This window comes from Leuciscus leuciscus, assembly GCF_965113295.1.
Source record: "Leuciscus leuciscus genome assembly, chromosome: 17".
NCBI classification, from domain to species: Eukaryota; Metazoa; Chordata; class Actinopteri; order Cypriniformes; family Leuciscidae; genus Leuciscus; species Leuciscus leuciscus.
Window position 1 is genome coordinate 39,586,955 of NC_138741.1, and position 12,355 is coordinate 39,599,309.

General features: G+C 42.7%; 1 long non-coding RNA gene across 1 annotated transcript in view; it reads right to left on the reverse strand.

Annotated features, from left to right (window-relative positions):
* LOC309479498 overlaps window positions 1–12,355 on the reverse strand; it is a 111,282-nt gene that overhangs the window by 40,786 nt on the left and 58,141 nt on the right. The gene's annotated exons all lie outside the window — the stretch shown is intronic.

Here is a 12,355-nt window from a genome sequence, read left to right on the forward strand (position 1 = left end):
TTATTTTGTCCTGTTTTTATAAAACAATATTTGATTAAGATACTTTTTTTCATGCAGTGGTTTTAAGGCCCTGACACAGGCGACTTGAGCCAACCCTAGAGTCGGCTTTAGTCATTGCTAGTTCTTTGACGTCGGTTTTGTGTTTCAGGGCCTTAAGAATTTATTTATTTTTCTGAACAAAAAGCTTGTTTGCTGTAGCCTATACTATAGTAATCCAGAGATAATGCTCAATCCTCAGTCCTCTCTCTGAGAACAGCCAGCACTGTGTTAGTGTCAGTCATTAACATATGAAAGGTCTTCACACCTAACAGTTGTCAGTCCTCTCACACCCAGCAGTGTTTATGTCCGTGAAATTTCACGGATTCCTGTATATGACCGCATATGTGAGGTTTCCGGGTTTATCTGGAAATATACTGTCCCATGTTACTCTGATCCGCTTTTTCCCACATACATCCGGCAAACATCAAATTACACAGGAGTTTACCATGCCCGTATTTTGCCGGATTTGAGTCTTTTCATGCAGTGAAAAACACAGAAATAAAGTGTCTTTGTGTATATTTTTATTGTCAATATTTGTGTTTTTTCCTGTTCTTTAGTGTTTGATTCAAGGTTTTGTAGCATTATACCTGAGACAGTTTCAATACAAGTTTTGTTCAAATTTAACCTGAAGAAATCCTGATGTTGTTCTTTGAACCACAGGTGATCATAAACTTTACCCTCTTACAACACTTACCAAGAAGAGAATGACTTATTATTTCTCTTTTCTGTTATGCTGACTCTCTTCTCTCTCGACAAAAGCAATAAAGAAGCAGCGATCAGTGGAGAATGAAGACAAACACTTTCAAGAAGGATTTGTGAGACATTTGTTTCTGAACAGACAGCAGATCGCTGTGATTCTCAAGGTGATTCACTTTTAAATGGGTCATGAACTGGATTGTTTTATTATTTTATAATGTTGCCTGGGGTGCCCTTATAATGTTAGTATGATTTTTACATCAAAAATTGTCATAATTTATAAATAAAAGCCATTTTTCCAAGCCTGATTTCAGCCTCAGATTTGAACGCTCTGTTTTAAGGGGCGTGTCTGCTGTGAGACTGCAGTGCAAACGCCCACTGCTGTGATTGGCTGACATGCTTGCATATGAAATAGCTAGTATTATATGAAATCTCTCGAAAACTTTTACTACGTTTTTACTGTTACAGCTATCGAGATTAACAAATCGTGAAAAGTATCGTTTAAAGCATTATATTTAAATCTATTTCATCACATGAAAGGTTGCAGCATGATGAGCACTGACTGAGCAGATGACAGACAGTCTGTTGATCGCGTGAATAAAGATCTTATCATTGCAACGCAATTTTTGCACTCTCACAAATGCTTACACCAAATCACAATGCAAACACGATGTGAATACACAGTAAGAGCTTCGTTGTGTAGTGTAACAGTGTCATTATTTCATCACGAGTTTGGTAAGTGTCAGATAAGCTCTCGCGGCTCGCGCTGTGCTGTTTGATTGACAGCTTGGGTGATTGGAAAGGGATCGTTCTTTGATCGCTTTCAGTTTAAGAAATATTATTTTCATAATTCTACGATAAATGATGTGAAGTTGATCGTTTAGTCACTGATGCATAAACAGTATTGAACGATTTTAAGAGAAATATCTGAACTTGAATAATTACACAGAAATCACTGATCGCAGATCAGGCATTAGAATACACATGGTTACTTACATGTTGCTGGCAGATCCGTGTCGGGAAATTGTGATTGACTGATTTAATAAAGTTTAACCATGCTGGAATCCGAAGGAAGCTTATGCAGACTGTCTTCTTCCACAAACAGGCACTGCACAATATTTAGTAAACAGCATGTTTATTGCTTGGAAGTAGCTCGATCCAGTTTAGCAATTATCATGTCTCCTATGTTCTTTAGCATGTTTGGGCGAATCGGTGGGCGGGGCTAAACAGGCCGTGTTGAAGTAGGCGTTGATCTTCTTTTGTGGAGGCGGTGTTTTATCCTCTTTGACGTCATAGTTCCCCTCTTTGAAAAACGAGTCGTTTGCTGAGCCTGATGTCTATAAAAGCTTTTATTGGACTAACAAGGTAGTTTTCAGTTCTGAAACTTACAGGATATTATTATAGTATGATGATCTCTTATATGTCAAAAGCTCAAGGGATTTTTGATTTCTCAGTTCATCACCCCTTTAAACCCATCGTTCAGAAAGTGACAGTAAAGTTTGTGTTGCTGGAGCTCAAACGGTGAAAATGGCTTCACTAAATGTCTCTGCTGAAGAGCTTTCTTGTCCCGTGTGCTGTGAAATCTTCAAGGCTCCTGTTGTTTTATCATGTAGTCACAGTTTCTGTAAAGAGTGTCTTCAACAGTTCTGGAGAACCAAGGAAACTCAGGAGTGTCCTGTCTGCAGGAGAAGATCCTCAAAAGATCGTCCTCCTTTTAATCTGGAGTTAAAAAACTTGTGTGAGTCGATCCTGAAGGAGAGAAATGAGACTCGTTCATCAGGATCTGAGGAGATCTGCAGTTTACACAGTGAGAAACTCAAACTCTTCTGTCTGGAGGACAAACAGCCTGTGTGTTTAGTAGGGCTGCACAATATATCGAAAAATTATCGTTATCGCAATAAATAGAGAGGTGCGATAAATTGCATTTATTTTATGTGCCAAGCATTTGTGTGATGCATGCATGCATAGGTTGTTTATCCAAATTCGACCAATCAAATGGGGCCTTACTATCTTTATACCCGCCTCCCCTGTAGGTGCTATTATGCTATTGGCTAGATCGGGCCCAAAGGGGAACCTAGTGGCTCAGAGCAGAGAGTGGAAAATAAAAACTAATGGCGGGAGTAGAGACAAGCAAGGAAAATGACAACAGCGAAGAACCTGTGCCTAAAGAGAACTGTTCGTCTGAAATATGGCAATATTATCGCGTCTAAAAACGCTTGGAAAGCGCGGCCGCGCCGCTATCTCCTTCTTTCCACAAGTGCTTGCGCCTGTCGTTGCTATGCAACCATGACCTGTGTGAGCTTGCGGAATTCTGTAAAGTTGAGATGTTCTCATCTCGTCTTAGGCGGGCCTGGAAAAAGGTGCTTCCATTTTGAGCGCACTTGCATTTAAAATAACGAATGTGCACGTGCAAAAAACGCGATATGTGAACATAAGTGACGGTGTCACTAAGTCGTGCTGAAAAATTTTGGCCACGTCGAGAGGAAACTAATCTCCACAGTCATCTGGACCGCAACCTCAGGGAGCTATATGAAGACTTCAAAAAGTGTAAGCCCAAATCTACCAAAACTGCTAACGAAATGCCAAGTAACAATAACAGTCTCACAGACAACCATTAATCAAAGTGTTGCATGTGTAACGTTAAACTCCTTATGAAAAAAATGAGATACTCTTCTGAAGATCAGAAGAATATCTATTAGCCTACCTGTTTATTTTAGTATGATCATTATATATATAAATGATTTAAAAAAAAACTAATAAAAATAGCATTTCTTTTGGGAAATGTTATATCGCAAGAAATATCATTATCGCAATACTCAACAACATCGCATATTTTCCCAGTATCGTGCACCCCTAGTGTTTAGTGTGCTTTACTTCACAGAAACACGCCAATCACACAGTCAGACCCATCAGTGAAGTGGTTCCATCATATAAGGTAAGACAAATGTCTCGTTTCACATGAAAGTGAATGTGAAGGCCAAATATGGGAACCAAAACTCTTAGAATTAGTGCACACATATTCAGTGAGTAGTGAACACACACACACACACACACACACACACACACACACACACACACACGGAGCAGTGATTGGGGCACTAAGGATCCTCAGTCATTTTCTGCCAGTATTGAGAATAAAACACACAGTTCGGGTAACCAGTCTGACTCTAACCATTGGGCCACGACTTCCCTTTATTTTAACTTAACAATAAAAAAACAATACTTAGTCATAAACACAAATATTACATTCATGCACTTAATATTTATCTCTGCCATTTTACTCAACCTCAAATGACATTTACTGTGCTGTGAAAAGGTATTTGCCACCATCCTGATTTCTTCTGTTTTTGTGTCTTGTACTAATTTAAATAATTTTTAAACAAAATACTAGAGTTGGGGTACTAGAACTCGGACTCAGAGTTCAATTTAGAATGAACTCAGGCTGGTCACACACTCGAGTGAATTTGTACTTGTACTTGACACGGAACATTTTCCAAGTCTAAAATGTCAGAGTCCGAGTACAGTCGAGTCTGGGCACTGGAGGACACAATATATTATTATTCAAAAACTAAACTAAACTACTGACATTGTGTTTTCAGCGTTGAGCATTGTAGCCAATCACAGACGTGTATTAAGCGCATGGACGCAGTGGCCAATCAGAGGCGTTTTAGAGTCACCATGCGGAGAATTTGCTCAAAATGTTCAGCACGAGCTTTATACTTTCGCAAATCCTCTCATAAATAACAAAGTCTAGACACATTGTAAATAAGAGTTTCACTGCAGTGTGGACAACTTCAGTGTTTATGGTGAAAGTTTTAGTGAGAGTGCAGAACGCGGTAAGTGATGGCTTAAAATTAAATTTGACAGGCATTATCATGGACACCCATGTAATCATGTGGCCTTGGAGGTAATATTTAAAAAGTCATTTTTAAATGTAATAATCATTTTTATAATAATGATGAATTATCAATGTATTACTGGGGTCATACCGTTTGACACATACTTAAGAATACCTGGCCATACCCTAAAATTGTCAAATTATCTCCATGCAGCAGTTTGTTCCACCGGGGGTCCATCTCTGTAATATAATTTCCTGTTACATGCTCTTCTTACTCAATATTAACAAAATGATTCCTTGAATGGTGGTTACACCACCTTGACGCTTCAGGAATTTGACTTCTCAGCACATGATTCCCCAAATTAATTATAATATTCAGAACAATGGTGTTCCATTTACTTTTATTTATGGTTAAATAGTTCTAATGTAAAATTATGCCAAACTAGCTGATATGGCATTTTATTGAGAATTTCACCTTTTTTAAACAAGATCAATTATTTGGTACAAACTTTTGATGGTTACACCACATAGACATTTTTGCAATCATCCCCCAAATATTCTCTCAAAATAAATTAAAACCAGAAATTTTAGACTTAGTCCACAAAAAAGAGAATGTATGCAAGTAATTTGCCATTTTATTTTGAAATTTTAATCATTAAATATAATTAAACCATATGGACACAAAAAAGTCACATCATTGACCCATATATATTTTATTAAATACAGGTGAACTAGTTTACATAAAAGGTACTAATATATCAAATAAAACTAACATTAAATCAAAACCAAATAAGTTACAAGCTTTAACTGCAGGAGGTGCAATGGCAAGGCATCTAACACTGGAGAGGCCGTCCTGCGTGAAATCAACGTCTGCCTGGAAATTCCATTCCAGTTCTTTTAAAGTCCATCAAACTTTGACATCTTCAGAAATACCCTCCTGGAAATTCCCAAGGACTAGTTTATATAACATAATATATTTTTCGCCTCTTCGTCCTCCTTCTTCAGACCTTTTCTTTGTTGCATTCTGAATAGGAGTGGCGCAACACATACAACAGTATCATCCGCAATCGTCCGCAGTATCGTGCTTCTCGTCCGCAACACATACAACGGTATCATCCGCAATCGTCCGCAGTATCGTGCTTCTCGTCCGCAACACATACAACGGTATCGTCCGCAGTATCGTGCTTCTCGTCCGCAACACATACAACGGTATCGTCCGCAGTATCGTGCTTCTCGTCCGCAACACATACAACGGTATCGTCCGCAATCGTCCGCAGTATCGTGCTTCTCGTCCGCAACACATACAACGGTATCGTCCGCAATCGTCCGCAGTATCGTGCTTCTCGTCCGCAACACATACAACAGTATCGTCCACGGTATTGTGCTTCTCGTCCGCAACACATACAACGGTATCGTCCGCAATCGTCCGCAGTATCGTGCTTCTCGTCCGCAACACATACGACGGTATCGTCCGCAATCGTGCTTCTCGTCCGCAACACATACAACAGTATCGTCCACGGTATTGTGCTTCTCGTCCGCAACACATACGACGGTATCGTCCGCAATCGTGCTTCTCGTCCGCAACACATACAACGGTATCGTCCGCAGTATCGTGCTTCTCGTCCGCAACACATACAACGGTATCGTCCGCAATCGTCCGCAGTATCGTGCTTCTCTTCCGCAACACATACAACAGTATCGTCCGCAATCGTCCGCAGTATCGTGCTTCTCGTCCGCAACACATACAACGGTATCGTCCGCAGTATCGTGCTTCTCGTCCGCAACACATACAACGGTATCGTCCGCAGTATCGTGCTTCTCGTCCGCAACACATACAACGGTATCGTCCGCAATCGTCCGCAGTATCGTGCTTCTCGTCCGCAACACATACAACGGTATCGTCCGCAATCGTCCGCAGTATCGTGCTTCTCGTCCGCAACACATACAACGGTATCGTCCGCAATCGTCCGCAGTATCGTGCTTCTCGTCCGCAACACATACAACGGTATCGTCCGCAATCGTCCGCAGTATCGTGCTTCTCGTCCGCAACACATACGACGGTATCGTCCGCAATCGTGCTTCTCGTCCGCAACACATACAACAGTATCGTCCACGGTATTGTGCTTCTCGTCCGCAACACATACGACGGTATCGTCCGCAATCGTGCTTCTCGTCCGCAACACATACAACGGTATCGTCCGCAGTATCGTGCTTCTCGTCCGCAACACATACAACGGTATCGTCCGCAATCGTCCGCAGTATCGTGCTTCTCGTCCGCAACACATACAACAGTATCGTCCACGGTATTGTGCTTCTCGTCCGCAACACATACAACAGTATCGTCCGCAATCGTCCGCAGTATCGTGCTTCTCGTCCGCAACACATACAACGGTATCGTCCGCAATCGTCCGCAGTATCGTGCTTCTCGTCCGCAACACATACGACGGTATCGTCCGCAATCGTGCTTCTCGTCCGCAACACATACAACAGTATCGTCCGCAATCGTCCGCAGTATCGTGCTTCTCGTCCGCAACACATACAACGGTATCGTCCGCAATCGTCCGCAATATCGTGCTTCTCGTCCGCAACACATACAACGGTATCGTCCGCAATCGTCCGCAGTATCGTGCTTCTCGTCCGCAACACATACAACGGTATCGTCCGCAACCGTCCGCAGTATCGTGCTTCTCGTCCGCAACACATACAACGGTATCGTCCCCAATCGTCCGCAGTATCGTGCTTCTCGTCCGCAACACATACGACGGTATCGTCCGCAATCGTGCTTCTCGTCCGCAACACATACAACAGTATCGTCCGCAATCGTCCACGGTATTGTGCTTCTCGTCCGCAACACATACAACAGTATCGTCCGCAATCGTCCGCAGTATCGTGCTTCTCGTCCGCAACACATACAACGGTATCGTCCGCAATATCGTGCTTCTCGTCCGCAACACATACAACGGTATCGTCCGCAATCGTCCGCAGTATCGTGCTTCTCGTCCGCAACACATACAACGGTATCGTCCGCAATCGTCCGCAGTATCGTGCTTCTCGTCCGCAACACATACGACGGTATCGTCCCCAATCGTCCGCAGTATCGTGCTTCTCGTCCGCAACACATACGACGGTATCGTCCGCAGAATCGTGCTTCTCGTCCGCAACACATACGACGGTATCGTCCGCAATCGTGCTTCTCGTCCGCAACACATACGACGGTATCGTCCGCAATCGTGCTTCTCGTCCGCAACACATACGAGGGTATCGTCCGCAGTATCGTGCTTCTCGTCCGCAACACATACGACGGTATCGTCTGCTGTATCGTGCTTCTCGTCCGCAACACATACAACGGTATCGTCCGCAGTATCGTGCTTCTCGTCCGCAACACATACGACGGTATCGTCCGCAATCGTGCTTCTCGTCCGCAACACATACAACGGTATCGTCCGCAATCGTCCGCAGTATCGTGCTTCTCGTCCGCAACACATACAACGGTATCGTCCGCAATCGTCCGCAGTATCGTGCTTCTCGTCCGCAACACATACGACGGTATCGTCTGCTGTATCGTGCTTCTCGTCCGCAACACATACGACGGTATCGTCTGCTGTATCGTGCTTCTCGTCCGCAACACATACGACGGTATCGTCCGCAATCGTGCTTCTCGTCCGCAACACATACAACGGTATCGTCCGCAATCGTCCGCAGTATCGTGCTTCTCGTCCGCAACACATACAACGGTATCGTCCGCAATCGTCCGCAGTATCGTGCTTCTCGTCCGCAACACATACGACGGTATCGTCTGCTGTATCGTGCTTCTCGTCCGCAACACATACGACGGTATCGTCCGCGGTATCGTGCTTCTCACACATACGACGGTATCGTCTGCTGTATCGTGCTTCTCGTCCGCAACACAAACGACGGTATCGTCTGCTGTATCGTGCTTCTCGTCCGCAACACATATGACGGTATCGTCTGCTGTATCGTGCTTCTCGTCCGCAACACATACGACGGTATCGTCCGCGGTATCGTGCTTCTCACACATACGACGGTATCGTCTGCTGTATCGTGCTTCTCGTCCGCAACACATACGACGGTATCGTCTGCTGTATCGTGCTTCTCGTCCGCAACACATACAACAGTATCGTCCGCGGTATCGTGCTTCTCATCCGCAACACATACGACGGTATCGTCCGCGGTATTGTGCTTCTCGTCCGCAACACATACAACAGTATCGTCCACGGTATTGTGCTTCTCGTCCGCAACACATACGACGGTATCGTCGGCTGTATCGTGCTTTTCGTCCACAACACATACGACGGTATCGTCTGCGGTATCGTGCTTCTCACACATACGACGGTATCGTCCACGGTATCGTGCTTCTCACACATATGACGGTATCGTCTGCTGTATCGTGCTTCTCGTCCGCAACACATACGACGGTTTAATTTTAAAGTATTATTACTGGTATATAAACCACTCAATGGCCTAGGACCTCAATACATTGCAGATATGCTCACTGAATATAAACCCAACAGATCACAGATCACATTAGCTGTGCATTTACTGAATGAGCACTGTACCACTGTTCGTCCGACTAAATGTACTGTATTTTATTTTATTTTTTATTCTAAACTATTATCCTTATTTCTTTTAATTATTTTAATTTTAAAGCGCTTTGAATTACCATTGTGTATGAAATGTGCTATATAAATAAACTTGCCTTGCCTCTACTAAAAAGTCTGTACTAACAGGCAGATGAGTAGAATCAGGTGTGTTTGATTACATTCTGCACATATGTAATGGGCAGTGTTACCCCGGATTGCGGTAACGGTCGGCTCCGTGCTCCGCCGTCCTTCAATACTCACCAGGTCCGGATTTGTTGCGGAACGGCTGTGGCCATGACTGACAGCTGAAGTCACGAGGACCCACGAGATTTCACGAATTCACTAATGTTTGCGCAATATAACAGGATGTCCTGTGCTGAACTGCTGCGGAGCTCTCCGGCATCCGGCAAAAATAGAATCTGTGCGTATCTGCTCCGGAGGGCTGCGGATCGTCGGAGTCGGAACGCAGCCGTTCCGCAGTCAGTGAAAATACACACATTGACTTTAATGGAAACCTATTGACTCCGCCGCCGTTCCGGAGCGGATCCACAGCCGTTCCGCAGTTGGTGGAAATTAGGGGTTAAAGGGACTCTCGGACTGGGGCTGGGAAGCACTGCACTGGATGGCCGAGTACATAAGGTAAGTGCACTCCCCCACACATCTGTCATGAGCTGCAGCCCAGGGAATATATTCATATCTAGCAACCCTAAAGTGAAATGCAAACAAAAGACATTTAAAACAAGTACAAAACTGGGAAATGCTGTGAGATCAAGTAGTTCTTCCCCTTTTAGGATCAAACGTGGATCAGATGCAGAACTGAAACACAAAATCAGGTGTTTCTCACTACCATGAAACATATTTCCTAACCATTTCTTAGAGTTCCACAGAAGTTCTTAGTCACTGGGGTGGGGAGCTGCCCACTCAGGGCAATAAGAGGGTTCAACCGACTCTGAGTCAAAACTTGAACTTGAGTTGACTTACCCTGAGAGTTCAATGGAGCTCTGAAATTACGATTCACCATGGCAACATCACCTGACCGAAAGACATCTGCATACTTCAGAGTCAATATATAAGTTTAAATCTTAATCACTGTTATAATATCTGAGGTGAAAACTCGGAAAATAATAAAAACATAATTAAATCAGGTAAAGCTTTAAGCATAAAAGGTTAATGGTTGTAGGCTACATGACTTTACACACATTTGACATATTAAATATCATTCATTGTATATTTCAATGTGCAGCAGCTTTTTCTTTGCAGGGTTTCTGCACACTTTTTAAAGTCAAATTTAAGGCTTTTTAAGACCTTTTTAGACCTGAAGAAATCAAAATTAATACCATGCATTAGGGTGTGCAATATTGACAAAATATGTCTCAATATTTTAAAAGTTTTGTTGATAATAATTAGATATTATTTTACTGATTGTGTTTCTGTGCTTGGTGCCATGGCTGGTTTAGGCCTGTTGTTGACAGCTGACTGATGAAGATATTCATATTTTTCATATTCTATGCAGTGATCAGTTCACAGCAGTGACAGAAATTTAAATGTTTTATTAAGGGGTCTATTTGCCACCTTACATTTATTTCCAGGGGCATTTTCACCTATATATGGACATTTGTAGATGTATGCATCACCTTTTATGTCAAATTCTAACATTCAAATTAAATTCTGTTAGAATAATAACACAATACCACTGTTACCAGTCAAATTAAATCATAAAATCAAAATCCATCTTTGCAGTGCAGAGGTGACACAGAAGTGGCATCAGATCTGGCATTAATATATTTACACTGCATTTACAAATGCATAAATAAAGCTATGACATTGTTAAAATTAGAAATCAGTTCATATTTAGCGTTCTAATTAAAGGGTACTTTAAATGTGAAACTAAAGCTGCAAGTGGCGGCACTGTCCTAATAAGTGAGTTGAGGGGGTCATTCATTCAACCGATTCGTTCAAACGACTGATTCATTCGGGAAAGAAGCAAGTGATTGTTCATTGAATAATTAAATTGATTCGTTCAAAACACGGATTCCAGTCAAAAAATCATCGCTGTCTGTTGCATTGAGACTCTGCTATGGCTTCATTTTGAAATTCTCGTCAGCGAAATAAAGGGAAAACAAACATATTGACAATATTGTTTATAAATGTAACTCACAATGTTCATTTATTGTTAATTTATCTGTTAAATATGACATTTGCAATTGTGCACGGGAAAACGGCACTCTTGCTGATGTGATATTGTAGGCCTATGATAACAACATAATATTATATAAATATAAGACAAAAACTCATTTGGGAACAATATACCTATAACCGTACACATCCCGCAGTGAGAAAGCATGAGAGACAAAAGCGTGGTCTTGAGCCTGGACTCCGGCTTCTGCGTGATGATTGGAGGGTCTGTCGAAAGACCTCATTTTGATTGACAGCGAATTTGTACTATAAAAAGTCGCTGACGGTGAAGCTGTTCGAGCTCAGTCCCATCGAGGATTTTGCAAGTGTATGAATGAATGAATGAATGAGGCATTTATATAGCGCTTTCATGTGTACAACTGTACACCCAAAGCGCTTTACAATCATATCAGGGGATCTCTCCTCAACCACCACCAGTGTGCAGCATCTACTTGGATGATGCGACGGCAGCCACAGTACAATGGCGCCAGAGCGCTCACCACACACCAGCTATAGGTGGAGAGAGGAGAGAGAGTGATGGAGCCAATTCAATGGATGGGGATTATTAGGAGGCCATGATTGTTAAGGGCCAATGGGTGGAATGTGGCCAGGACACCGGGGTTACACCCCTACTCTTTCCGAGAAGTGCCATGGGATTTTTAATGACCACAGAGAGTCAGGACCTCGGTTTTACGTCTCATCCGAAGGACGAGTGTAGTCAAAAGACAAACTGCTGCAAACTATTTCTTTGTATTTGCTTGGCGAAATTGCTAGCCAATTTTCATCATACATTTCACACAATTATACACCACATTCCTTGTTTCAGTTTAACCTAATTCCCACATTTCCTCCGAGTTTAATATCTAAACGATTTTAGATCGTTTGTTCAGTCATTCATTCTTACAGAAGGCTAGGGTCGTAGGGGTGAACTAGCCAGCTAGCAAACTGCACATGATGGCAGACTGTGATTATATTGTCGACTTGATTTATTGATTTATTTATTGAT